The sequence below is a fragment of the Dermacentor silvarum genome, chromosome 2 (genome assembly GCF_013339745.2).
Source record: "Dermacentor silvarum isolate Dsil-2018 chromosome 2, BIME_Dsil_1.4, whole genome shotgun sequence".
Lineage (NCBI taxonomy): Eukaryota > Metazoa > Arthropoda > Arachnida > Ixodida > Ixodidae > Dermacentor > Dermacentor silvarum.
In genome coordinates, this window is record NC_051155.1 from 96,419,799 (window position 1) to 96,445,867 (window position 26,069).

At 46.7% G+C, this 26,069-nt stretch overlaps 1 protein-coding gene and 1 long non-coding RNA gene across 2 annotated transcripts in view; both read right to left on the minus strand.

Moving 5' to 3' along the window:
* LOC119440239 (glucose dehydrogenase [FAD, quinone]) overlaps positions 1–26,069 on the minus strand; it is a 690,341-nt gene that overhangs the window by 75,852 nt on the left and 588,420 nt on the right. The gene's annotated exons all lie outside the window — the stretch shown is intronic.
* The window catches only part of LOC125943103 (uncharacterized), a 246,778-nt gene that overhangs the window by 37,979 nt on the left and 182,730 nt on the right, over positions 1–26,069 (minus strand). The gene's annotated exons all lie outside the window — the stretch shown is intronic.

Consider the following 26,069-nt stretch of genomic DNA (forward strand, 5'->3'; position numbering starts at 1 on the left):
TACGTTATGAATAACGTACAGTTTACTCTGTTAAATGATACCACGATTGCTACTAGAACAGGCAACAGCGTCGAGAAAGACACGAATCCGGACTTAACATGGTTCAGAGGACCCATGAATGCTGTGTGGGAGAACAGCCTAGAGAACATGGGAAGCGATCATTTTATCCTTACAACGCAGCTTATAGTGAAAAAAGGACGAACCGAAAACAGAACTTTTACTAAAACAAAGATTACTAAATGGGACGATATGCGAGCTCAACTATTACAGAGAGACCCAGGGGATGACTTAGATACTTGGGTAGAAGATATCAAATCTGTGTACAAAAAGACCACTAAGGAAATAGGAAGAGATGAAGATCACCCCTATGTTGACTCCCATCTCTTAAATCTCTGGGACAAGCGCCACAGGTTAATCAACAAATACAAAAAGAATAAATTAAACAAAGCATTACGCAAGACAATTCAAAGAATCACAATAGAAGCACAAGATTATGCCCAGGAATTAGCCAACGAGAACTGGCTTCAAACATGTGATCAGCTTAACGGAGAGCTGCATACTCCGAAGGTTTGGCAAATATTGAGGACCCTTCTAGGCCAGGCAAAACCAAGGCACGCGATAACTAAACTGCAAATGTTGGAAAATAAAAATGCAGAGGAACTCGCTGTAGAATTTTTGCATACCTTTTTTCCAATCAAAAGCGACGATCATCCCTTACCAGATTACGACGAGTCTGGTAACGACAATTCCCAAGGCATCAACTCGCCTTTTTCCCTTCGTGAATTACATGCCGCCATGCAGAGCTTAAAACGGAACACTACCCCTGGAGCAGATGGAATCACGTACGCAATGTTGAGAAACTTGCCAGATAATTATCAAGAGGCTCTGCTGGAACATATAAACAAAGCATGGGAACAAGGTGTAATTCCAAAACAATGGAAAGAGGCAGTAGTAATACCAATTCCTAAGACAGGAAAACCACCCGACAAAGTATCCAATTTTAGGCCCATATCATTAACCTCCTGTATAGGAAAATTAATGGAGAAGATGGTTTTAGAACGTCTTGAGTGGCACCTGGAAGGCCTTCAACTTTTACCCGAGACAATGATAGGCTTCAGAAAACATGTTAGCACTCAGGACGCTATGCTGAGGATAAAAAACCAGGAGTTCGATTTACCAAGTACAGCTCAGCTAAGAACAATCGTAGGGGTCGATATGCAACGAGCGTTTGATAGTGTCACCCACCGCGCAATTCTAGAAAACCTCAAGGCGACTAAACCTGGGCCTAGAGTATACAACTATGTTAAGGACTTCCTAAGTGAAAGGACGGTTAAAGTGAAACTTGATGAATATGTGTCACCTAGCCATCCAATCACGCGCGGAACACCCCAAGGTTCTATTCTCTCGCCGACTTTATTTAACATTGCGATGATGAAGCTACCCGCATTGCTAGAACAAATACCAAACCTAGAACATAATCTGTACGCCGATGATATAACTATTTGGTGCTGTCGAGGATCACCAGGATGGCAAGAACACATTATTCAATGTGGACTAGATACTATACGTGACTACGCCGAAACACTAGGGCTAGAATGTTCCCCTCAGAAATCAGAATATATTGTCATTAGTGAAGACGTTAGCAAGCGAGCCGAAGAATATAAAAATTTAATCAAACTTCGAATGAAAGACGCAGTCTTACCCCGCAAGAATACCATAAGAATCCTCGGTTTTTTTCTACAGGACAATGGCAAAGCATCAACATGGGTGCAGAAGCTGACCGTACAACTGGAACAGATCCTTGCAATGATACGTAGAATAACTAGACAAAGGAGAGGAATGAAAGAACATGAACTTCGTAAGGTTATAGAAGCCTTGATCTTTTCTAGGATAATGTACTATCTACCATACGCTAAGATAACCAGCACTCAGCGCAAAAAGATAGACATTATAATTAGAAAGTGTGCTAGACTTGCCCTGGGAGTTCCTAAGTTTGCACCTAACCATAAAATTGAAGCAACCGGCCTCTTTAACTCACTAGAAGACAGAATAGACATGCACAATCAAGCACAAATACAGAGACTTAAATCATCTAATCAGGGTCGACGAATACTGAATAGATTGGGATACGAAACCGCTCATTTACCCCCAATTCCCCCGAAACTACCACCATGGGATGATCTGCCAAGGATAACCGTAGATCCCATTCCAAAAAATATGCAACCGGAAAAGAATCGAAATAGGCGCTCAAAAAGAACAAGTGTAATGCAGATGACAGAGGATAAAAGCACGTACTACACAGATGCCAGTCATAATGCCGAAATCAGCAAAGCAGCGGTCGTGGGCCATGACTCGACGATTGTGAAAAATTACTTGGGAGTCCCAACGCCTCACGACGCGGAATTGCTGGCAGTAATGCTCGCCATAACGGAAATGACACACACATCTGACACGATCACAATCCGAACAGACAGTCAAAGCGCTTGCAGAGACATTCAAAATGATGATCTTCCTTACCACATACGCACAAAGCTCCACATGTACATGCATGCTCACCCCCTTCTACGCATACGCATACAATGGGTTCCAGGCCATCAAGGATTGCGAGGAAATGTAAGAGCACACCAGCTCACCCGCGCAGAAAATCCGGGACCTCCTATCCTTTGGCCTGTTGAAGATACTTACAACCCCAGAGAAGAACAGAAGATGCAGCGGAAAGAAAGGATACGTATTTTGAAATCTCGCAGGGAAGCATCAACAATTCTCAACACACCATCCTACACGCATTCGAGAGAGAACGCCTCAATCATACGAAAAGCACAAACACACACATTACTCACACCACACTATACGCATTATATTAACAGGGACCCAGGCTCCCCCACTTGTAAACAGTGCGGGGCCTATCCATCAAATAAACACATCTTGTGGGAGTGCCCTGAAAACGCCATCTTGAAAAAGACAATACTTTCCAAATTACCACACAACCAGCGTCCTGGCAGCTGGGAGGAGTGGACCACTCCCCCACGAAGGTTTGAAAAACTATGGTGGCCGCTTCTGGTGCAGCACGTCAAGAACGTTCTGGGCCAGGAGGCATGAGCCTACCAGGAGGCCCGGACTTGGGCTTTAGTTCCTTCGGGGCTAATAAATGTTATTTCTCTCTCTCTCTCAAGCTCATAAGGGTTTCAGCGGTGCTCTGAATGTGAAGTGGAGCACCTTTCGAAAGAAGTTCGCCGACATCTACCGGACGCAAGCTGTTGGACAACCACCTGCGGCTACGACCACCCGTGCAATCCCTCAGCACAATGGATGCTGTCCCCTTCCCAGTGGGGTCTCCCTCCCCCGGCGGGGTATTCTGTTATGACCGGCCTGCGTGGTGAACAATTTACGTCGTGCCGCCAAAGCCACAGCGAAAGCCCAGACGTTTCAAGTGCGCCGAGCCGGCCGCATCCGCTGCAACAAGCAGCAGTTTCGCCCGAAAGGCGAAGCGTCGATTGCGATAGCAAATTAGTAGACAGCTGTACAAAGTAAGAATAGAAGTTTTATCGGCCGTGTAAACTTGAAAATATTCGCTTACTATCTAAATTAACAATCACGGTGTCAGCGCGCACATGCGAATATGAACACATCACACTCGATGACCGTGGGACTCACTGTCAAAACGCTGGTGTCAGGAGCGCGGCAGCAGCAGGGACCGAAGTGACTTTCGTGTTGTGTATCGCTTCAACGCAAACTGAGCGACGAGAACAACGCACGCGCAAAGCTATGAGCTGCTTGCCGATCGCGTTCAATATAAGGCGCGCGCGACAGTGCAAAGTACGCAGTTGATGCCGAAGTAGAACCCGTCTCCCCTCCCTCCCTCTCTGAGCGCGCGAGATCGAGCCGCGATCGATGGTTCCCCATGCGCGCGGTCGCGAAATGCGCAATTATGTCGGAGAACAACGCCACCCCATCCCCCACGGCCTTTCGCATGACGGAATACGGCGCGTTTCCTGTCAGCTTCCCTCTCTTGCCCGCGCCAGATAAAGCCGCGATCGTCGGCTCCCCTCACGCGCTTTCACTCGCACATACAGCATACGGCGCACGGCGACTGTGTTATCGCCCTCGGACTTTATACGGAACATCACGGCGACGGCAACGGTAGAAATGCGCTTGGGGTTTCTATATAATTGCTATCGCAATAAAACACCCAGATGCTGCAACGACGAAAACACGTTAGCGTTCGTGCGCGCATTCTCGCCTTAATACGGCTCGCGCGACGCCCCGATGTCTGCGCGGGATGTGATGTCTCCGTTCAGCGTGCGGGACCGTTGAGCTCTCTGTGAAGATTCCCTCTCCTTGGCGAAGATTTCTTCTCCTTGGCGTGGTAGACGCCGGCGGTGCGTGTGTGCATGGAGGAAGGAAAAAACCTAGGAGGGAGCGTCACGTGACAATCTTGAAGCCTAGTAATAAAGCATTTAGAGGAATGGGATGATGGGAAATAGGCCCTCACGTGATAGGCAAGCGGTAGCAACTCGGCTCGCTTCAGTGGCTTCGGTTTCGTCTGCTGCGGGCGTTTCGGAATATGCGCACATACGCGGCCTGGCAAACGCGCGTCGATGTTAGTGAAGGAATTCGAGTGTGTGAAGCAGTTGGGTCTCGCCGCTTAATTAGCAGACAGGCGCCAAGGCTGTTGCGAACGAAGGCGTTGGTTAACCGGCATTGCGCCCAACAACCCAGGAGGACCGCCTCAAGGACGACTGGTTGTGTTTCGGTGTGGTTTCAGGGAAACGATGGAACGATTCGCCCTGCAAACGTGTGAAGGCAACCAAGCCGCCCTTCCGACGACGATTCGTTGCGTTTGACGACGACTTCTGGGAAACAATGATGTCTTTCGCCCTCGCAAAATGTGCAGTCGATTAAGCGGGCGTACAGGGTCCGAAGCGACTGTTTCCCTACGGGAAAAAATTCGTCCCGTCTTGTGCCCAAGGAGTGACTGACGCCCGGAGACTCCGAACATATTTAGGGCCGTGCCGGCCCTTAGTTAAGGTAGCGCAGTCGACACTGTTGCTTGAGATCTGCTCAAAGTCTTCGGCCTCTTAGCAGACCGGCGAGAACTCCCGTCAGCAGTAGGCGCACCTGCGTGATGAAGTGTTGTGTTCCAGGATGCCCTAATCAAACAGAAAATCGGCGCGATGGTCTGTCCTTCCATAGGTAAGCACAACGAACGTTTCTTTTATTTATGAAAATGGAACTGCAATATTCGCGATCATTAGTGACTGCGTGCTCGTGTAAATTATAACTGACGAAATAGTGGTGCAATTACTATTCAAGCCATTTTTTTCAACTTTGTCATAATTCCCACTAAGTGTTAAACATTTATTTCTCCTTAAAGTACTTTTATCAGCTAGCGTACACTCCTAAAAAGCCCACGATGTGAAGCTATGTATTGTCGAAGAATTAGATTTCCTGCTATAAAAATTATTATTGACTAAATTTTGTATGTATTTCTTGTGGCTGAAAACAATCAAAATTGCAATGAAACTAATTAATTGAAGAAACCATGAATGATTAGTCGTCACATAACATACTAAGTTTTGCATTAGTCGCAAGAAAAATAATTTTTGAGAGAATATTCTGCTCGTAGTAACTCGGCTTGTGAGTGCAAAGTTCAAACATCATGTTGCAAAGTTCAAGCACTCCCCATGTTGAGGCTAAATATCATATTCTTTTTTTTTCAGAAGATATTATGTAGCTTGACATATTTTAAACAACAGGTAAACCACAGTTGAGATGAAATAACGCAGTTTTACTTTAAATTACAGGAGTGAACAGCATTTTCATTCATTTATTAGTAGTACCCTGAAGGCCTGGAGGCATTACAGAAGGGGCATTACATAACATTATGTATGTGTTACAGCTATATCTATGATATTGTTACGTAAAACGACACAAGGCGGGACTATTTACACTGTATTTACACTAGACAGACACAGTAGCCAAGATGGTGGACAGCCACCAGCACCCGACAGAACCGTCTTCTTTGTCGTCTGCCCCTGGCAAAATGTGTCTCTCGTAGCATGTGTCTCTCGTAGCATTACCCCCGGCGGTGGAAGCGCCGTCTCGGCGCACTTCAAACATTGTCGTCAGAAGGAGGGTGGTATGCTTTCAGCCTGCTGACGTGAACAATGTCACTGGGAGCGATCGCAGGCGGCAAAGTCGGAGAGACGGGAACAATCTCGTAGGTGACGTCCGTGACCTGGCGGATGATTCGGTAAGGACCCGTGTACCGAGATAACAACTTCTCGGATAGGCCCACACGACGGAATGGACACCACAGGAGAACTAAGGCACCGGGTGAGAAGCGAACGTCATGATGCCGGCTGTCATAGAGGCGCTTTTGGGTCGCTTGCGAGGCCGACAGCCTAGAGCGGGCGATCTGACGCGCATGATCGGCACGAGCGATGGCATCACGTGCATATTCGCTAGGCGGCGCGGCAGCAGCCGGAAGTAGGGTGTCCATTGGCAACGTCGGTTCACGGCCAAAGAGCATGTAAAAGGGTGAATAACCGGCGGTATCGTGACGCGATGAATTGTAGGCGAAGGTCACGTAAGGCAGCGCCAGGTCCCAGTCACGGTGGTCGGAGGAAACATACATTGAGAGCATGTCCGTGAGGGTGCGATTTAGGCGCTCGGTGAGGCCATTTGTTTGAGGATGGTAGGCGGTGGTCAACTTGTGCTGCGTTGAGGAGGAGCGCAAAAGATCGCCGATTACTCGGGATAAAAATGCACGGCCTCGATCTGTGAGCAATTGGCTAGGGGCGCCATGGTGTAGAATAACATCGTGGAGCAAAAAATCGGCAACGTCAGTAGCAGTGCTGGTGGGGAGCGCTCGAGTGATTGCATACCTGGTCGCATAATCGATAGCAGCGGCGACCCACTTGTTGCCGGATCTTGACTGAGGAAAGGGGCCGAGAAGGTCTAAACCAACACGGAAGAATGGTGCGGTCGGGATGGAGAGTGGTTGAAGTAGACCAGCAGGGGGTGCAGCAGGACGTTTCCGACGTTGGCATTTATCGCAGGAGGTCACGTAACGTCGAACAGACCGGGCGAGACCGCGCCAAAAGAAGCGGCGCCAGACACGGTCGTACGTGCGGGATACTCCAAGGTGACCAGCAGTTGGTTCGTCGTGAAGCTCATGCAGGACCGTTGAACGCAGATGTTTAGGCACAACGAGAAGCAGCTGAAGGCCATCGGACTGGACGTTACGACGGTAAAGTGTGCCATTCACGAGGACGAACATGCGTAGTGAGGCGTCGTTAGGTGCCGATTCCAGCCGGTCAATGAGCGATCGCAAAGAATCATCACGGCGTTGTTCGTCACCAATCTGGAGAAACTGATACATGAACATAACGCAGGGGCTATATTCGATTTCCGATCCGTCTGGTTGGTCAACAGGGTAGCGGGACAAGCAGTCCGCGTCCAGATGGAGGCGGCCAGACTTGTAGGTAACTGAGTAAGAGTACTCCTGAAGGCGCAGCGCCCAACGACCAAGTCGTCCAGTAGGGTCCTTCAGTGAGGCAAGCCAACAGAGAGCGTGGTGATCTGTGACAACACGAAAAGGGCGGCCATACAAGTAAGGACGGAATTTCGAAACCGCCCAGACAAGGGCAAGACATTCCCGTTCCGTAATCGAGTAATTGCGTTCAGATTTCGAAAGGAGACGACTTGCGTACGCAATAACACGATCAATGCCGCGTTGGTTTTGGGCTAAAACTGCACCGATGCCGTGGCCACTAGCGTCTGTGCGTACTTCTGTGGGAGCAGCGGGGTCAAAATGGGCAAGAATAGGTGGAGTCGTTAGGGCGGCGATGAGCTCAGAGAAGGCGTTAGCTTGTAGAGGTCCCCAACAAAACGGGACGTCTTGCTTGAGAAGGTCAGTGAGTGGACGTGCGAGCGCCGCAAAGTTTTTCACGAAACGGCGAAAGTAGGAGCACAGCCCCACGAAACTACGAACGTCATGGACAGATCGAGGAACGGGGAAATTCGTGACAGCGCGTACCTTCGCTGGGTCTGGTCGGACACCGGAAGCGTCAACGAGGTGGCCCAGCACAGTAATTTGACGAAGAGCGAAGTGGCACTTCGAGGAATTGAGCTGGAGGCCAGCTCGTCGGAAAATTGCTAGAATGGTCGAAAGCCGCTCAAGGTGTGTTGCGAAAGTGGGGGAGAAAATTATCACGTCGTCCAGGTAACATAAACACGTCGACCATTTAAATCCTTGAAGCAGTGTGTCCATCATTCTCTCAAAGGTGGCTGGTGCGTTGCAGAGACCGAAAGGCATGACCTTGAATTGGTAAAGGCCGTCAGGGGTCACGAAGGCGGTCTTCTCGCGATCCAGGTCGTCTACAGCGATTTGCCAGTAGCCAGATCGAAGGTCCAGGGAGGAAAAGAAGGTGGCACCATGGAGGCAGTCGAGGGCGTCGTCGATACGTGGAAGAGGGTACACGTCCTTCTTGGTGATTTTGTTGAGGTGCCGATAATCAATGCAGAAACGCCAGGAGCCGTCTTTCTTCTTTACTAATACGACGGGGGAGGCCCAAGGACTAGATGATGATTCGATGATGTCCTTCGCAAGCATTTTTGCCACTTCTTTTTGAATAACATCGCGCTCTGATGCGGACACACGGTAAGGTCGACGGTGAATGGGCAAAGAGTCGCCAGTGTTGATTCGGTGGGTGACAATCTTAGTCTGACCCAGGGGTCGATCACGAATGTCAAAAATGTCGCTGTATGAGGCCAAAACCCGACAGAGAGCGTCGGCCTGGTCAGGAGAAAGGTCTGATGCAATCATTTTGCGAAAAATGCTGTCGTCAAAAATTGGTGACCGGGAAACTTCAGCTTCTTCAGGCGCAGTTATTGCGACAACCTTGACGTCATGGTCTGTTATAGCGGTGAGGTGGGCAAGTGACATCTTGTGGGGCAACACTTGAGGGGTCAGACCAAAGTTTAGTAGCGGGAGGAACACACAGTTATCTGATAATGTCGCGATGGTATGTGGCACAGTAACATTGCGCGTCAGGCGTACGTCAGTAATCGGAGTGACGATATAGTCGCCGTCAGGAACGGGTGGGGTCGATGACAAACACACGTACGTAACGGCTCGAGGCGGTAGGCGAACAAAAGCGGCGGGGCTTAAGCGGCTGACGGTCGTTTCGCAGGCATCTGATAGAAGAGGAAGATCGAGACAGAGTGTTTCAGAGGAACAATCAATTAAGGCCGAGTGTGCCGAAAGAAAGTCAAGGCCAAGGATAAGGTCATGGGGGCAGTGAGCAAGGACGGCAAAAAGTACGACAGTGTGACGACCGGCAATGCTAACACGGGCGGTGCACATTCCGATCACTTGAACAGCACCACCATCGGCAACACGTATTGTCTGTGTCGTAGACGGAGTCATAATCTTCTTCAGGCGGCGGCGTAAAGGAGCGCTCATAATAGACAACTGTGCACCAGTGTCGATGAGGGCGGTCACAGGAACATTGTCGACTTTGACTTCTAGAAGGCTATGGTGAGTGGGCAGAGTCAGCAGAGGATTTGCAGGGGACAACGGCATTGCAGCTTCACCTCCATAAGCTGCACTATCTAGTTTTCCGGCGGCGAGCGTCCAGAGAAGGACGGCGAGGAAAAGCGGCGAGGCTGCGGAGAGCGGGACTGGCGGCGTTGTGGCGACGGGGAGCGGGAGAAGCGGCGAACAGGAGCAGTGGCGTCAGAGGGAAGAGGCTCGTGGGAGGACGACGAGTAGTAAGTAGGGGAACCAGCGGCGGGACGTCTAAAAGGAGTAGAGTGCATGGAGGTCTGGCGAGATGCGTAGGTCCAACGGCGACGGCAATAACGAGCAATGTGCCCGGCTTGATGACAGGAGAAGCAGATGGGCTGATCGTCGGGCGTTCTCCATTCCGCAGGGTTGCGGAAGGAGACAGGAGAGGTGTAGGATCGTCGAGCAGGTCCAGAGGAATAAGGCTGAGCGTCAGGACGAGTCAGTGGGCACGCCGATGGAAGGCCGAGATTGGCAAACTCCTGCCTTACTACAGCTTGAATGAGGGACACTGATGGCGGCGTTGGGTCACTGGCGTGGGATGTAAACACGGGTGGTGGAATAGGTGCAGGACAGGCAGCTTCAATCTCGCGACGAACAATACGGGTAATGTGGTCACAGGTTGGCGGCAGGCGAACGGCATCACACGATGAACTTGCAGCCGTATTGGGCAGCCGGGTGAATCTCTGGGTTATACGGCGGCTCTTGGCATGTTCAAACCGCCGACACTCTTTGATGATTGTGTCGACGGTATCAACGTTGGTGTACACGAGCAGGTTAAAGGCATCGTCAGCGATACCTTTGAGCACATGAGAAACCCTCTCGGACTCAGGCATGTGCTCGTCAACCTGGCGGCAAAGAGCGATAACGTCCTGGATGTAAGAGACGTATGACTCGGAGGATGTCTGTGCACGAGTCGTAAGTTCATTCCGCGCAGCATGCTGCCGGCCAGTGCTGTCCCCGAAAAGGTCGCGTATCTTCTCTTTGAAAGAGTCCCAGCTTGTAATGTCCGCCTCGTGCGTCTCGAACCACACCCGTGGTGGGCCATCGAGGTAAAAAAGCACGTTGGCGAGCATAAGGGTCGGGTCCCACCTGTAGCTGGCGCTGATCCGTTCGTAAAGGTTGAGCCATTTGTCGACGTCAACCCCATCCTGGCCGGAAAAGACTCCAGGATCACGAGCAGGAGGCAGAACGATGTAGGTGGGAGCCACGGGAGGGGCAGCGGGTGAAGACGTGGTGCCTGCACCGACTGACATGGTCGGAAGCGTGATGAAGCGGCCGTTGCGGAGCTCCGTGATGGAAACAGGGAACTACCCAGCACTTCCACCACAAAGATGTTACGTAAAACGACACAAGGCGGGACTATTTACACTGTATTTACACTAGACAGACACAGTAGCCAAGATGGTGGACAGCCACCAGCACCCGACAGAACCGTCTTCTTTGTCGTCTGCCCCTGGCAGAATGTGTCTCTCGTAGCATGTGTCTCTCGTAGCAATATTTTGGTGTAAAACATGCACTGCGAAGTTACTACAGCTCCATTTTCCCCGAGAATCAATTAGCTGTATGTGCATTTTACAAGCACACTTAAATTAAACATAGTTTTCTACGCAAGGGGATGCGGTGTGTAGGGAAAGCATGCACAGATCATGCGAGGTCTTTTGCATGACTCTGCAAAGGTTGTGTAAATCCATCGCACAGCAAATGTTATTGTTGGATCATAAATTATCTGTTGGTTTAATTTTTAACTGCAGACGCTTGCAAAGGACGATGCCACAGCAATGAGCCACCCTTAAAGTGAAGCAGCTACATCCACGGGAACATAACAACATCAAGTTGAGCCAGTAAGTTGATGCACAGCTGTATGCAGCCATAATGCATGTTTCCAGTTTGATCATACCTTTTTTATGACTGTGGTAGATGTCCCCCACCATTCCTGAAGTGAAATATGCTTTTATTATATTCAGGCAGGTCTCTCTCAAGCCACAATGGATATGGACATCTCTGAGGGCTTGTCTGATATGCTAGCAGAGGGTACTGCTACATCTCCTAGCGCATCCTTGACTGATTCAGACATCGCTTATGAGCCTTCCGAAATCCAACATGTCCTGGCATGTTTGATTGTCGTAATGATCACAGAGCTCGCTTAAGACATTTTCTAACATGTGTGCCTTGGTTCATTCATGTTCTGATCTGATTTGCAAAAATCTGGTGTTTCCCTGTAATATATATTTTGGATTTCACCTTTAAAGTAACTATTTCAGTTTCAAAAATGCATATGAGACTGTCATACAGCTTTTTGTAAGATGTTTTCGACAGATTTAAAAGATCTATTAGTAATGCTCAGAATGAAGAGAAAGAATTGTTCAACCTATCATTGGCTGCATTACAGCCCTTTTTTGACACAGGTGACACTGCGTTCAAATTTAATTTTTAACACTGGCAAAAGGAAATGCTAATGAATGAAAGCCATATATGCTACATCATAACCTCATTTTAGTCAAACTAGGATAAGTACAAGATTAGGAAAATAAAACAATCTACAGCAAAGCAGTGTTATGTAAGATGAAAAACTACTTGTTTTCAGTAAAGTTGGAATAAGGAAAACACACTACTACTACACCCTTGCTAGGCTACAACATTTATTACAGTAATACAATTTATAACATGCCAACAGTGCTGGTAAGCTTTATCAACATTTTTGGGACAGTAGATCAAAAATACAGTACATAGCCACAGCCACTGATCTCCCTAACAATTTCCTGCTTGCTTGTCATTTTTGTGCTTAAATTTTAAATGAAGCCAATGGTGTCGCTATTAGTCCTGGGTTTTAGCTTCAACTGTGCATCTGGTGTTTCATTTGCACGGTCAACAATTTCAAGTTATGTTGCAGTAAGCAGTCCCTCCTCGTTGCACTTGGTGTATTTTGTCCAGTCCCCCACTGCAAGGCCCTCCTGGACGCTCAAAGGTGAAGCTTCTGCAGCACTGCCTACACACAACCCAGCAACACCTCGAACAGCAAGGCATACTATGGTGAGGATAATACTCGACCACTACAATTTTTACAGTTGTTTCCTTAGGTAACTGCAAGTGAAGTAGCATATATTTTCCCGGCAACTGTTTAATAGCTGAAGCATAATAAATGTCACTCAGTGAATTGCGGGTGGACGCTAGCATTTATGATCATGGAAACCATCTAATTAAATACTGAAACATTCATATTCGTCCGCAGCGGTATGAGTTTCCTCAGGGTTTGCATTAAACGCCAATTAGCGGCCAATAATCATTTTCCAATTTCTTTTTTCCATTCAAATGACACAATAACTAGAAGACCAACAGGTTTTCACAATTTTCTATGCTCTTTATTTGTTCGATCGGTCACAATGAGCCGATATATGAGCTCAGTATATTTTTCCCACTCAAACTAAAAGACTTATGTGAAACATCTCGCATTGAACTACGCCACATTGGCCTCTTCTGTGTTAGTTGTTTTGTGCTTCTACCTTTCCTGCCTGGGCCCACATGGGCCTGCAGTATTTAGAAAATAAGTAAATAAACAAAATTAAGTGGCACTAGTAAGCTCGTGTGGATAGCAGTTTTATGCCCCCACAGTTTTTTAGTTCACAAAAGTTGTAAACGGAAACTGTCGTGGGCAAGGTAATGACCTAAATTAAGCATTATATTCTTCATAGCTTGCACAAGAGTGTATGCCACAACAATTAAGTACTTTGTTCTGCGTACGTGCTTTCTGTCATGTTAGTCGCTCATGCATCTGTTACAGCGCGTGATATTTTGCAGCCACAGCCAGCAGAAGACACGCCTGAAAAAGCCTTTCTAAGGCATGAAGTATGGTGTTACACAATTACAAACTGCGACCAAGAAGAAGTTGAAGACTCTACGGCAATACCATCAACGGCTTTTTCAAAAGGTTGCTCGTCTATAAGATGTCATAGAAGATTTATCTGACAATCGCATTCTAGGAAATGAGGATGTCGCCATATTGCAGAGTTCTGATGGCGCAAAAAAAGACTTGCTCATGCTTCAACTGCCACATAAGTCTGGTGCCAGCAATGTCATGCGCTTACTCGCCAGAGCTAAGTCCATTTGCATTGACTTTGCATTTTTATTCCCCTAGAGCATACAGATATGTACGAGCTGTTTTCACATGCCTCCCGCATCCAAAGACACTGGGTAAATGATATCAATCCAGTGATAGGGCTGCTGGCTTTTCAAAAGAGGCAATGACTGTATTGGCTATGAAAGTAAAGCACGGATCTCCACATTATGCAACCTGGTTGTGGATGAGATGGCCATTCAGAGAAGTGGTGGGGGATGGAAAAAGCTTCCAAGGATATGTTGACATGGGCATTGATGTCAATGATGACAGCTTTCCAGTTGCCAATGATGCATTTGTTTTAATGCTTGTTGCAATCAATGGCAGATGGAAGCTGCCGATTGGCTACTTTGTAGTGCATGGCCTTGCTGGTGAGCAGAGGCACAATTTGTTGCTGCATGCTGCTAGCTTCACTCACGAAAAAGGTGCACACATTGTAAGGCACCTTTTGACCTGCGATGGCGCTGCAGCGAGTTTGTCATTGCTGCACAGCCTTGTCTGCAAGATGGACCTGACTGAGCTGGATGCTTCTTTTCCGCATGCAGTGACAAAAAAGCTTCTCTTTGCCATGTTGGATCCCTGTCACATGTTGAAGCTACTGCGGCATACCCTGTTTGATAAAAAGGCTGTTGTGATACGAACAAACAGTTTATATTGTTGAAACACATGATGAGCTGCATGAAATCCAGTACACAGAGGGCCTACATTTGGCAAACTAGCTTAGACAAGCACATATTACCTGGAAAAACCAGCCTATGAAAGTCTCGTTGTTGGCTGAAATGTTTAGTCAATCAGTAGGAGATGGTCTTAGTGACCGCAGAGCTCAAATAAATTCAAAATTTCCAATTCCTTGCCAACAGAAGAGTTTATCAGATATGTCAACAACGCATTTGAGATTTTAAATTCAAGACATCCAAGGCAAGAAGAATAGAAAAGACCACTGTGTCCTGAAAATGTGGCTCCTGTCACTGCGTATCTCAAAGAACTGATGGCCTACTTTTGCTCGCTTAGGGAGTCTGCAGCTGGTAAACTAATGGCAGGGACCAACCAAAAGACATGCTTCGTTCGCTTTATGGTGTGCTTAGACAACCGTCTATACAACCACTTGCTTACAGAAAATGGCCTATTGGCATATCTTCCGACTTCCAAGCTCAGTCAGGACCACCTTGAGTTACCTTTTGCTGCAATAAAATAATTTGGGGGCTGCAACGACAACCCAGCAGCAAAGCAGTTTGCAGCAGCATTGAAGCGTCTGATAGTTCGCAATGAGGCCAAGGACATTGATGGCGGAAATTGATTTCTATTGGAACACGTAGAAATTCTCTTTGTACGCTCCTCTGAATAAACCATACTCCATCGATGTAATTAAGCTCACTGCCCCTCAGAAAAAGCCCTGCAGTGAGTGAACCACTCACAGAAGCAATTTTACAGGATCATGGTTACTCTGCTGACCCAGGCAGGGCGTCTGAGCTTGGGTGCCTGCAGCTCGCAGTACAGGAAGAATTGCTACACATGTTTCCTCGTGGGTTAATTATGTTCATGATGGCCCACACAATTCCTTTATCCATCAACTTCAGCTGTCGCACCAGGTTTTATGTTAAGGCATTTGTTTTTTGAGTGTCTTTGTAAAGCGCATATATTGTTCAAGAGCGTTGTATGCAGATGTCAAACTTTTATAGAGGGAAAATATGACACCTTATTGTAAATTCTGCAAGTACATGTTTGTTGTCTTGCTGAATGCTGTAGCTTGAATCACCTGCATGCAAATTATGCTTAAACAATTGTTCTGTTCAGCCCACGCTAAACAGTGTGGACAATGACGGTAGGTTAGCTGGTCTACCTTTCACTGGAGCAAACTGTGTGTTGACATGGTCATGCTGTGAATGCTCTCAATGAATTATGTGTGAGCTAAGTATACTCTTGAGGATGACAATGTTTTTTACACGAATGTGTTTTATGCCGGGGTCCACCAAGACTTCACTGACGTATTTCCGTCACGGAAATACGTCACACGAACATACACGAACATAATACAAAGAAAGAAACCAGAAGAAAAAGTTCCAGAAACATGCAAAATTTGGAAATCGAACCAACGACCTCTCGGTCCGCGACGATAGATCGCCGAGCGTTTAACCCATTGCGCCACAAACGCATTTGCAGAGAGCTACACAGACGCGCCTTATATATCTAACACTCCTCCGTGTACCCGCGCTCTTGCTCGGGGCGGTGCCGCCGCCTACGAGCAGAAAAGAGAAGTACTGCATTATGACACTAACGCGCACCGACAGTGAACGCTTCGGTGGTCTCAGCACTGCGACGCCTAGATGCCAGCATTCGAAGGGACACTGGCATCAAGAAGCACTACCAACGCCACCTAGGTGGCGTTCACCGTACTCAGCACAGCGGAGCGTGGCCTCCGCAATTAGCTCTGAAAATGTTTCTGAAGTTGATCGCGGAGGCTGCAATTACGACGCGCTGTACGCGCTGATTTGACTCGGTGACGATTCAGTTACGTGCTTTGTCTTGCGCGTTGTATTAGTGTGTCAGTTACGTGCTTCGTCTTTCGCGTTGTGCTAGCGTGTGCAGCGTAGTGCAGCTTCCATATGCACGACGGTTGCTCATGGTCATCGACGTTGGTAGTCGTGATGGAGGAGACGTGCCACCAGGCGTCAGCGTGGGTGCATCAACGCCTAAGGGCGCTTTAGCCACAAAACACCAATAGACATAATATGTCAATGTGCAATAAACATTACACTACTTCTGTGAAGACACGTTTCACTTTCGTGTTCTATACCGATTCCTATATAAGAGGGATCAACCACATTTTTTAATGTTTATGCTGTATGTCTTTTACCTGACCTTTGTGGAAATTTGCCACTGTCATCTGAAATACCGTTGGTTTTACTATTTTTAGAATAATTCAATGCGCTCACTCTCTTCATTTGCTTTACAATACCCTTTTATGATGCCAGATTCACTATAACCACAAACATTTGGTGTATACCACTCAATGAGTGTTTCAAATAGCGTGAAATATTCATTCATTTGAGGTTCACAACGTAATAGAGCTTTCGCCTCTTAATTTTGCGGTGTGTTGGCTCAGCTTCGACGGTGCTAACTTTTTGTAGGTATGTGATACAACATAAGCTTTGTTGTATATTTTACTTGCAGCAAAATGCGTTGTATTTTAATGTTGACATACTTTGTTTGTAGGTCTGATCACACATCATTTCTTTCAACTTTGACTTTGTGAACTACCTATTTTTTTCGATTTCTTCGTATGTATTGCTTACTTTTCTGACAAGCACAATCACCGAAGCGTTCCGATATTTGTGAGGACAGCGCAGATATAAATATTATACAATTATAGCCCTGTATTGAAGGCTTTGCATACAAGGCATTGTAAGCAAAACCGCAGCTTCATTCAAAGACAGCTGATCCCATTGACCAGTTTTATTAAACGTATCAAGACTACGTGTGATATAGTTTACTTTGTATAACATTATTATACAAATGCCCTGTGGCATACAAGTATGCTAATACTGATACCGAAGAGCAGTGGCACAATAAGTTTTCCTACTTGCTGTTTATAATTTTCGTTTGTGTATTATCTTTGCAATGTACTTCATTTAAATTATAAATGTGGCTTCCTTTTGTATTTGTGTGAAATCTTCTGGCTTCTATAAGTGCAATAAACATTGAATAAAGAATGAAGCAATTACTGTTGTCATAAGAACGTGCTTTCTATGGTACAAGTACACCAGCAACACGATGAATCCACAAGTGCAAATGAATGCTGCCATTTTGCCCTTGCCGCTATGTATTCAGTTTTCATGCCGTTTCACACTAGTAGAGGAGGAAGGGTCCCCCTGGCAGTGTTTTATTCTAGGACATAATTATGCACTCTAGGTAATGCACAAATTCCGTCCATTTGCTTTATTATATAACGAAAATGAATCCCCGAGGCGCGTCTCAACAGCGTCGTTGCACCACACAATCTTGCAAAATAGTGCACGTAAATCTGAATAAACGGCGACCACTTCGGCGTTTAGAATGCAGGCTAATGCTATTTATTTCTCTCAAAATAAAACACGCACACCAGAGCCTTTTATTAAGCGAAAATGTGACAAAAAAGTGTCCCTCAAAACATCTCGTTTCTTTCTAGGTGCAAGACAGCGTGACAAAAATTATTTCTCTCAAAATAAAACACGCACACCAGCCTTTTATTAAGCGAAAATGCGACAAAAAAAGTGTCCCTCAAAACATCTCATTTCTTTCTAGATGGAAGACAGCGGGACGAAAAATAATACGCACCACAGCTTAAGGTGCACACGGCTGATTTGACGAAACTTGATTACGTCGGAAAAATAAACCACACTCGGGCGTCTGGACGGATTTCGAGCCGCGAGCGCTGGCAACTCCACTAACCGCGGTGGTAAGCGCAAGTGATGCCTTGAGAAGTTTCTGTCTTCATGAGTCAGGCGCCCCAGTCTTGCTCCACGTTTCAAGGCATCGCATTTGAAGCGAAGAACGACGCGGGCAGTAGCAGAAAACCACCACCCGCATACAGGCCTCCAAGCCTGTGACAGCAGGCGCCACTAAATGTTACCACGTACCAAACAATCACGAATGTTCCGGCAACCTTGTCGGCCTATTCCTACCCAAAAGGCACCGCGCATGGGGCTCTTAGAGAGGGAGAGGCGGCTTCAGAGGAGGTTGGCTTGCCGAGGCTAGCGGAACCACGTGACACTCCCTCCTAGTATTTTTTACCTCCATGCGTGTGCGTGTGTGCATGTGTGCGTGCGTATGCGCGCGCGCTTCAGTGGTTTTTCCTCTGCTGGACCACCGGCGGTTAGGAAGTTCGTTGAGCTGTCTTACATGTACGAGTGGCGACCGCAAGCCTGTATAGCGTTCGCTCTCTCCTTCTCCGGAACGAGGGCGTTCCAACGACCATAAAAGACACTCCCGTCAAGATACTTCAGCCTTTAGTTTCGAGCAAGCTTGACTGTGTGTCGCTCTTCGTGAGGAATCTTGCAGAGCTGACTGCACCATAACGATGTAATTAAACGTCTTTGTTCCTCGTTACGCCGTCGCAGTGTCTTCTCGTGAGCCGCCAGAAAGCGCAGTCAGCGGCACGTTCCTGGACACCTGGGTGCACACTTCGTTACAACTGGTGCGAGCCATGTGATCCGTCAATCACTGGTCAAGGTCCAGACCGCCAGGCCCACGCTCACTCCACAGTCCTAGTTTCCCGTCTTTAATGCACGAAAGATATCAAAAACGGCTGCCCGCCACACAACTAAGTACAACAGGTTCCTTATTTTTCAGCTAAAGCCTTTCAGCTGTAAATGTATGTGGTGGTGTTAGAAATATGGACTAGTTATTCCAACACCAAACGTTGCAAGCAGACAAGGTTTACGTTCAATTTCAAACAAGAAACGCTATAGGTTCTCAAATGGTTGCTTCCAAAGGTTCATGGCATATCCGATCCTTCGGACAAGAGGTGTGCCGTTAGATTGTATTACGCTCCAGCAACAGCGCATGTAAACGACAGCGCGCAAGCTTTTTAAACAATGAACACACACATCAATGGAATGTATTACACAACTTCCTCTGTCTGAAATTTTGTAAATCTCAGAGCAATAAACGGCGTGGATCTCTAATACCAGGTATTGCAGGAAATGGCAGTGGATGTTAACTTTTCAGAGAATCTCCCAACTAACCTCAGCCTTGAGCCTAGCAGCTCAAAAGCCTGTTAAGCAATCAAATTGCTCTGATCGCACCGCTGCAGCGGATGCTCGCCATCTGCCGTGGCTGTTTTAGAGCTAAGGGCACAATATAGGTGCTTGGATACGAACGCACCAGATCACAGATTATAAGCAGTAAAATATGGGAGATAAGTTCCACGTGCAACTTTGCTGCTTCAAGAAGGCCCGATGCAAGAGTGGTATGTCTAAGGGCTAATCCTGCCAAAGCAAGAAAGAAAAAGTAATTCTATATAGAAAGAACTTTCCACTCTTTCTCAGTCTATTCCGGACGAGGACCAATCGAAAAGAACTCACCTGATCGTCTACGGATAAGCTGGCGTTGTACTGCCGTTCGCTGGTGTAGTCCCAGTCGATATCGGTGCCCTGCAAAAGAACCGAGAAGAAGGGAACCTGCACAGCGGCGTCCTCTAGTCCTCCGGCTTCGAGAAGCAGCACGCTTGTTGTGCCATCGGCCGTGAGGCGGTTGGCGAGAGCACACCCTGCGGAGCCTGCACCAACTGAAGGAGCCAGCGGGAACAATTTTGCATTATTACCGTATACAATCAACATAGTGCTCATATGTCACGTGAAATAAATGAGGACAAAATCCTTCATCAATAAGAGCAGTTTGAGACAGGATTTAACATGTTCCCTACTTTCACCAAATGTAAATTTGGTGTAGCGTATAGTTCTCCCGGGACACTGGGAAAGTTAGCCGTTAATGGCTATGTAACGCTTTTGAGTAGGAGTTCTTCGCTAAGACTAATTAACTGACACTCTCGAAGTCTGCCCACGCATCACCCACAGATGCAGCCTATATGTATCTTTGACATCATGAGGAAAATAGGGTGAATCTGTGTTTTTTTTATTTTTTAACCCACAGATGCACCCTATTTTCCTCATGATGTCAAAGATACGGGCACGTCGAGTTATTTCATGACATTGGAAAAATTCCGGCGCGGTTCATAATACACGACTGTAAAGCTTTTGTTGGAAATCACATGGCCCCCATTCTGTGCAAATCTACGCTTGCTATCACCTTTGGTGTTTTCAGTGCAGCGGGGAAACATTGTGAGCGTTTTAATAACGCTGCAAAACAGCCAACAAACGAAGGTTTCATAGGCGCCGACTACGGGGGACCCTGGGGCTCGAGCACCTCCCCCCCCCCCCATTTTGCTGCCCCCCCCTCCCATTTCTCGCCAAAGTTTCATCACCAGAGTTCGGTGGCCCACATCATTTGCGGTTTCTTTAGAGTTGCCTCAACGTTTCACTAAAAATTTTATTGTGGCTGAAAGCTTACTGCATCAGCGCGGACGTGCACGGCTTTACATTCACACTTTCGCTTTATTTCTGCAAATCCTGACCATAGGACGACAAGCGCATTACAAGCGCCAGCGGCGGCTACCTCATAAGCATTTTTTCTCACTTCAACGTTTTTTTTTTAATTTCGACTGTGAACACTATACATACACATACAATATATTTAAATATATACACAGGAATAAGTTTGTTACATTTTTTAAAGAGAAGGATTTAGCCAAGTAATAATTATTTCTAATTGTAAGGATAGATTATGCCTGGAGAATGAATACGTTGCTCTATGTTCACCTCCAATTACCCCTGCCTTGCGCTACCGTATTCCTACTTGCGCCTCCAAGTTGGAATACGCTTGGAATACAGGGATAATTGGAGATCGCAGGGAGAGGCCTTCGTCCTGCAGTGGACATAAAATGTAGGCTGATGATGATGATGATGATGATGATGATGATGTTCACTTCTCACCCGCCGCGGTGGCTCAGTTAGCTAAAGCGTTGCGCTGCTGAACACGAGATCGCGGGATCGAATCCCGGCCGCGGCGGCCGTATTTCGATGGAGGCAAAATGCAAAAACGCCCGTGTGCTTGCGTTTTACTGCACGTTAAAGAACCCCAGGTGACCAAAATTAATCCGGAGCACTCCACTACGGCGTGTCTCATAATCAGAACTGGTTTTGGCACGTAAAACCCCCAAAAGAAGAAGAATGTTCACCTCTCTTCAAATTGCTTTGCGTGCTTTTTTTGACCCTGAAAAAGAAAAACACTCTAAAAACTAGGGAGAGTATCGCAGGAGTGAAGGGGCCGATTTACTCTTCAAGGCATTGTTTTACTCTCGCAAAATCTCGGGGAGAGTGAAATGCATTTTTCACTCTATCCGCATCGAGAGAGTGAAATGTTATTTCTACTCCGCCCATCTGAGAGAGAGTAGAATGCCCGTTCCACTCTCGCGGCAACAGAGAGCAAAACGTAGCATATACTGCTGCTTAAACTGCATGAGGCTGGTCGGGAACATGGCGATGTATCGCTCACGCACGCAGAGCAAAGAGCGCATCGTTTTTCTTGTAAGAGAAGAGGAATCCAGCGCGCAAACTGGTGCGGAAATCAGCGCACTACTTTTTGTTTCGGAGTCGCCCCACCGCGCGCCCGCACAACAACGCGGAACAGCACAGCGCCGGAGAAAGGCGATCCGTTCGGCGGGCAGGCCCGGGCAGGCGGCGCGCGCCAAGGCCATCCAAGAAAACTCTTGCGTCAGCCACGTTTCACCGCCGCGAAAAGAGGACAGTCGTTCATCGTTCGTTGGATTGAACAACAAATACTCCACGGTAAGTGATTTCTAACTTATGTGGCACATTCTGCGTATATGACATGCTATCGCCAGGCAGTGATCGCGAAGTTAAGCCGGTTAGGCCGCCGCGATTGCCAACGGACTAGGTATGCGTGCTGCGTCATTCGATGTCAATAGAAAAAGGCAGTCGTCACGATGACTGCATGTGATTTTATCACTTGCCGCAATCCGTAAGAGCTTTCAAACTAGCAAACGCTCAGTGAAGCATGGTGTGTTGAATAGTAAGTGAGGCGCGGCGTCGCATAAAAAGGCTTCTTCACCAGCCCATGATTCCGTGCCAACGCCGAGCGTGCTTAGCGTGTGTTTTATGTGTTTGAATTTATTCAGTTTTGCAGTCTACGGTGTGCGGATCGCTGTTTAACTAAGGAGTTACATAACAAAAGGCGTAAGATTGTTGGCGGCATGCTTTCGTTACATTAAGGCGCGCGCTTGACAGTTCCGCCCATGGGTAATCTGCGGCCAGTGAAGTTACGTGCAGCGCTAGCGCCTGTTAGAAAGTTGCCGCAGGCGTACAGCTGCACGCTGCGTGAGGTCAGTTTGGCGAGTAATGTTAAACTGCCTGAATACGCATTGGGAATTGTTGCTTTGGGCTGAATAAGACACGTTTTTTTGCCGATGTAATTAATTGGTGTGAATTTATGTCTGATTTTGTGTCTCGTGTTGCGGTTTCCGAGCACGGTGCGAATGTGAACAGGCGCGTTGTGTATGGACTCGGTGACTGGTCAAGCGGCGAGTTATGCACTGGAATCGAAAACAATGGCTACTGTTGTAGGATTACAGTGGCAGGGACGTTCTACATTATTGCTATTGACTCGGTCTCCACGTTTATTGTTTTCGATATGCCTGTGCATTTGCTAGTATGAGTTGGCACTTAAATATTATGTCGTATGAACGGCTAAATCAACCTTCCTCAGTGGGATCCAAGCGTCGGCTGTGCAGTTTGTTATTGCAGGGCAGATTGAAATCTATTTACCATCTTGTTATTTTTCGTGCAGAAATGAAGTATCAAAGTAAAATGTTACCTTACAGTTTACCAGTCGTTTGTCATGCACAAACTATAAGTTGGTCTAATAAACTAATAACGTTGGTCTAATTGAAGCTTTCACATGCCTTCAAGAATGGAAAATGCTAGATTTCAAACTGCAGCAAGAGTCGAGTCCGTCAAAAATTAACTCCACTGCGTACCTCATAAATGAAAATAAGTTCATGCTTTTAGAAAGCTTAGATACTAGCCGCAGTGAACTGTTTCTTGTCATTCTTGATGTGTGGGTAACCTTGCCATAACGCCTTGCTACCCCTTCTTATAATCACACCCAGTGATATCCATTGAACTAGATGACCATATTGGCATGCCTACTGCAAATATGATCCTCAAATTATGGCTTGAGCAGTGTCATAACCAGAGGGGGGGGGCACAGTGGGCACGTGCCTAGGATGTGTCACAAGCCGTGTTTGTGACACATCTGAATTCGTCATACAACCTTGCACTCTTTGCTTTTCGGTAGGTTACATAAAAACTACATGCTTCACTGTTGAGTTAAATGACTGCAGATTTGAGCACTTCATATCGTAATCAACTTCAAGTGCAGGATAAGCAGAGCGTACAGAATTCGGTCTCATAAGTTTGACGGGTTTCTTTAAAGGTGGTTTACCTCCTTTTCATGTCTTGTCCCGTCATTCTTCTAGCACCACATTTGCGTTATTGTTTGCCACTTGTGTAGGCCGAGTGTAGTCTTTATACTTTTCTTAACTCCACTAGCTATATTCCCATTACTTTGGCGGCTGATTTCTTTTGTTTTAGATAAGTCGAAGAGCCTAAATTCTCTTCAGGAATTATATTTGTTCATAACGTCAGAAATGAGATGCAGACAATACCACCACTGCTCTCTCCCCTAAAGGAGGGGATGCGTTTACGAAGTGTGCCAACAATGACCAATATTTCATTTTCCAGAATCTTTGTAACACTGGTGCTGGACTGAGGCCTAACGGCCAGTTTTATTTTTTATTTCCTTAAGTCAAAAAATTTAAATTGGTTTCGAAGTTGACTATTACAGTCATTTACATGTTTCACTTGCATTACAGTACAAATACTTAGTGCTAAGGCTTCTTAGTGCCATGACCTTTCTCCTTGACTGTTTTTAGATGGTTTCACAATATTTCCTCGTGTTCATTTGCGCGCACAATGTTTTTCAGGCACCCGTTTTATAAAACTCAAGAAGGCAGCTGCAAGGAGAAAATGGTGTCAAGGAGCCAGATCAGCACGACTCCACATGGTGCAGAGGAGCGCACTCCAAAGCATCAAAATGTGTTGCCATGCAATTTGGACGAGAAAACTAAAATGTGGGTATACTGGGTGTACCATGTAACTAAATGGCATGAAAACTTTCAAAAGACAGTATGTCACACAAAGATGACAGTTTCGAATGTTTTTTTACATGCGCATGTGACTTTGTCAAATTCCTTTCGCATCTGCGTTGGGCAAACCATAACGTATTTTAACACGTGCCGCAACGAACACCAATGAGTTATTAGGGCAGCAATGTACTCGCATTTGACGGTGCACTAATGCAGCAGGAGATGGTGCATGCGCTTTAGCCTGCATCACGACCAAGTAGCACCCGAAATTATGGAAGCATTCAGCAGAAAAAAATTGCATAGCAAGATGTACTATCGCGATGGAAAGAAACGCGAACAGCGGAGCGCGTGGCCGAAGCATAACTGAAGGTATAGTGCGCGCCGTCCAGTCATCACCACTGACAGGCGCGCATTTCCAGTTTGATTGCGCTGTGCGATGATGTACCCCCTGTACTGCGATATTTTTGTTTCTATTCTACTTCTCTTTTATTTGAAAACGAGAAAAGGTGACGGTGCAGTAATGATGAGAGCGCAAACTGTACTAACAGGAACAAAAATATCGCAATATACCGGGAGCATCATCGCGGAGCGCGGTCAAACCGGATGTCAATGGTGATGACTGGACGGCACGCACTATACCTTCAGTTATGCTTCGGCCACGCGCTCCGCTGTTCGCGTTTCTTTCCATCGCGATATTACCAGCCAGCCTCCATTGTCATCATTGATACCAAAATGGCACTGCTAGAATGAAGATAGATGTGTGAAGTGGTGTTCTTTGCTGGTGTGGCCTTTTCCTTTTCTTTGCTTCCTTGCATTGCTCCTTTGTGTTTCACTACGAACATGTGCCATGTATTAGTAATGAAACGGAAAGGATTGTTTTACAAGCAAAAATCAGCACTTCCCTGATCAGATCATTAGAATATGCATCTGTACGAAATGAACAAACTATCACGTGATGACTTTTGAGAAAGAAAATTATACAATAGACAACAAGAATACCACAACAGTTGTGAAATGCGTCATTGCACTGTGGCAATAGCTGTCTATGAAATACAGTGCGTGATAAAGCGCGATGGCACAATCCCGACAGCACCAGGAAATTACTTGCATGAGAACGCCAAGAGTGAAGTCCAGCTTTCTGCCAAAAGACTACCAGCTTTGGATCCAACCGAATGGGAGCTATGACACGCCACTGTACTGCCTTGACACCGAGCGGAGATAGTGTTGGACAACCACGGCAAGATGCGCGTTTAGAAAAAAGGGAGTGCAGCCCATGCATGAATAACTATGTGAAATATTATAACCAAAACTAGACGGTGCGGCTTTACACGAAAATATACAACACATTTCTAAATATACTGTATACTCTCAGTCAGGAGCATCCGTACGCTACATAGGATGTTATCAAATGAGCTGCTGTCTTGAAAGTAATTTGCGCATGAAAAAAACTTTTCCTGCGCAAATTACTTTACCAGCCTCATGCTTAGCAGCTCATCTGATAACCTACGGTAGTACACGAGTTTAGTGCTTGAAATGCGTTTTCTGACCAGTAATGTGGTGCATCTTTCTCTTCAATCGTTGTGCCAATACCACGAGTTTGCGCATGTTTGTTGTTTGTTTGC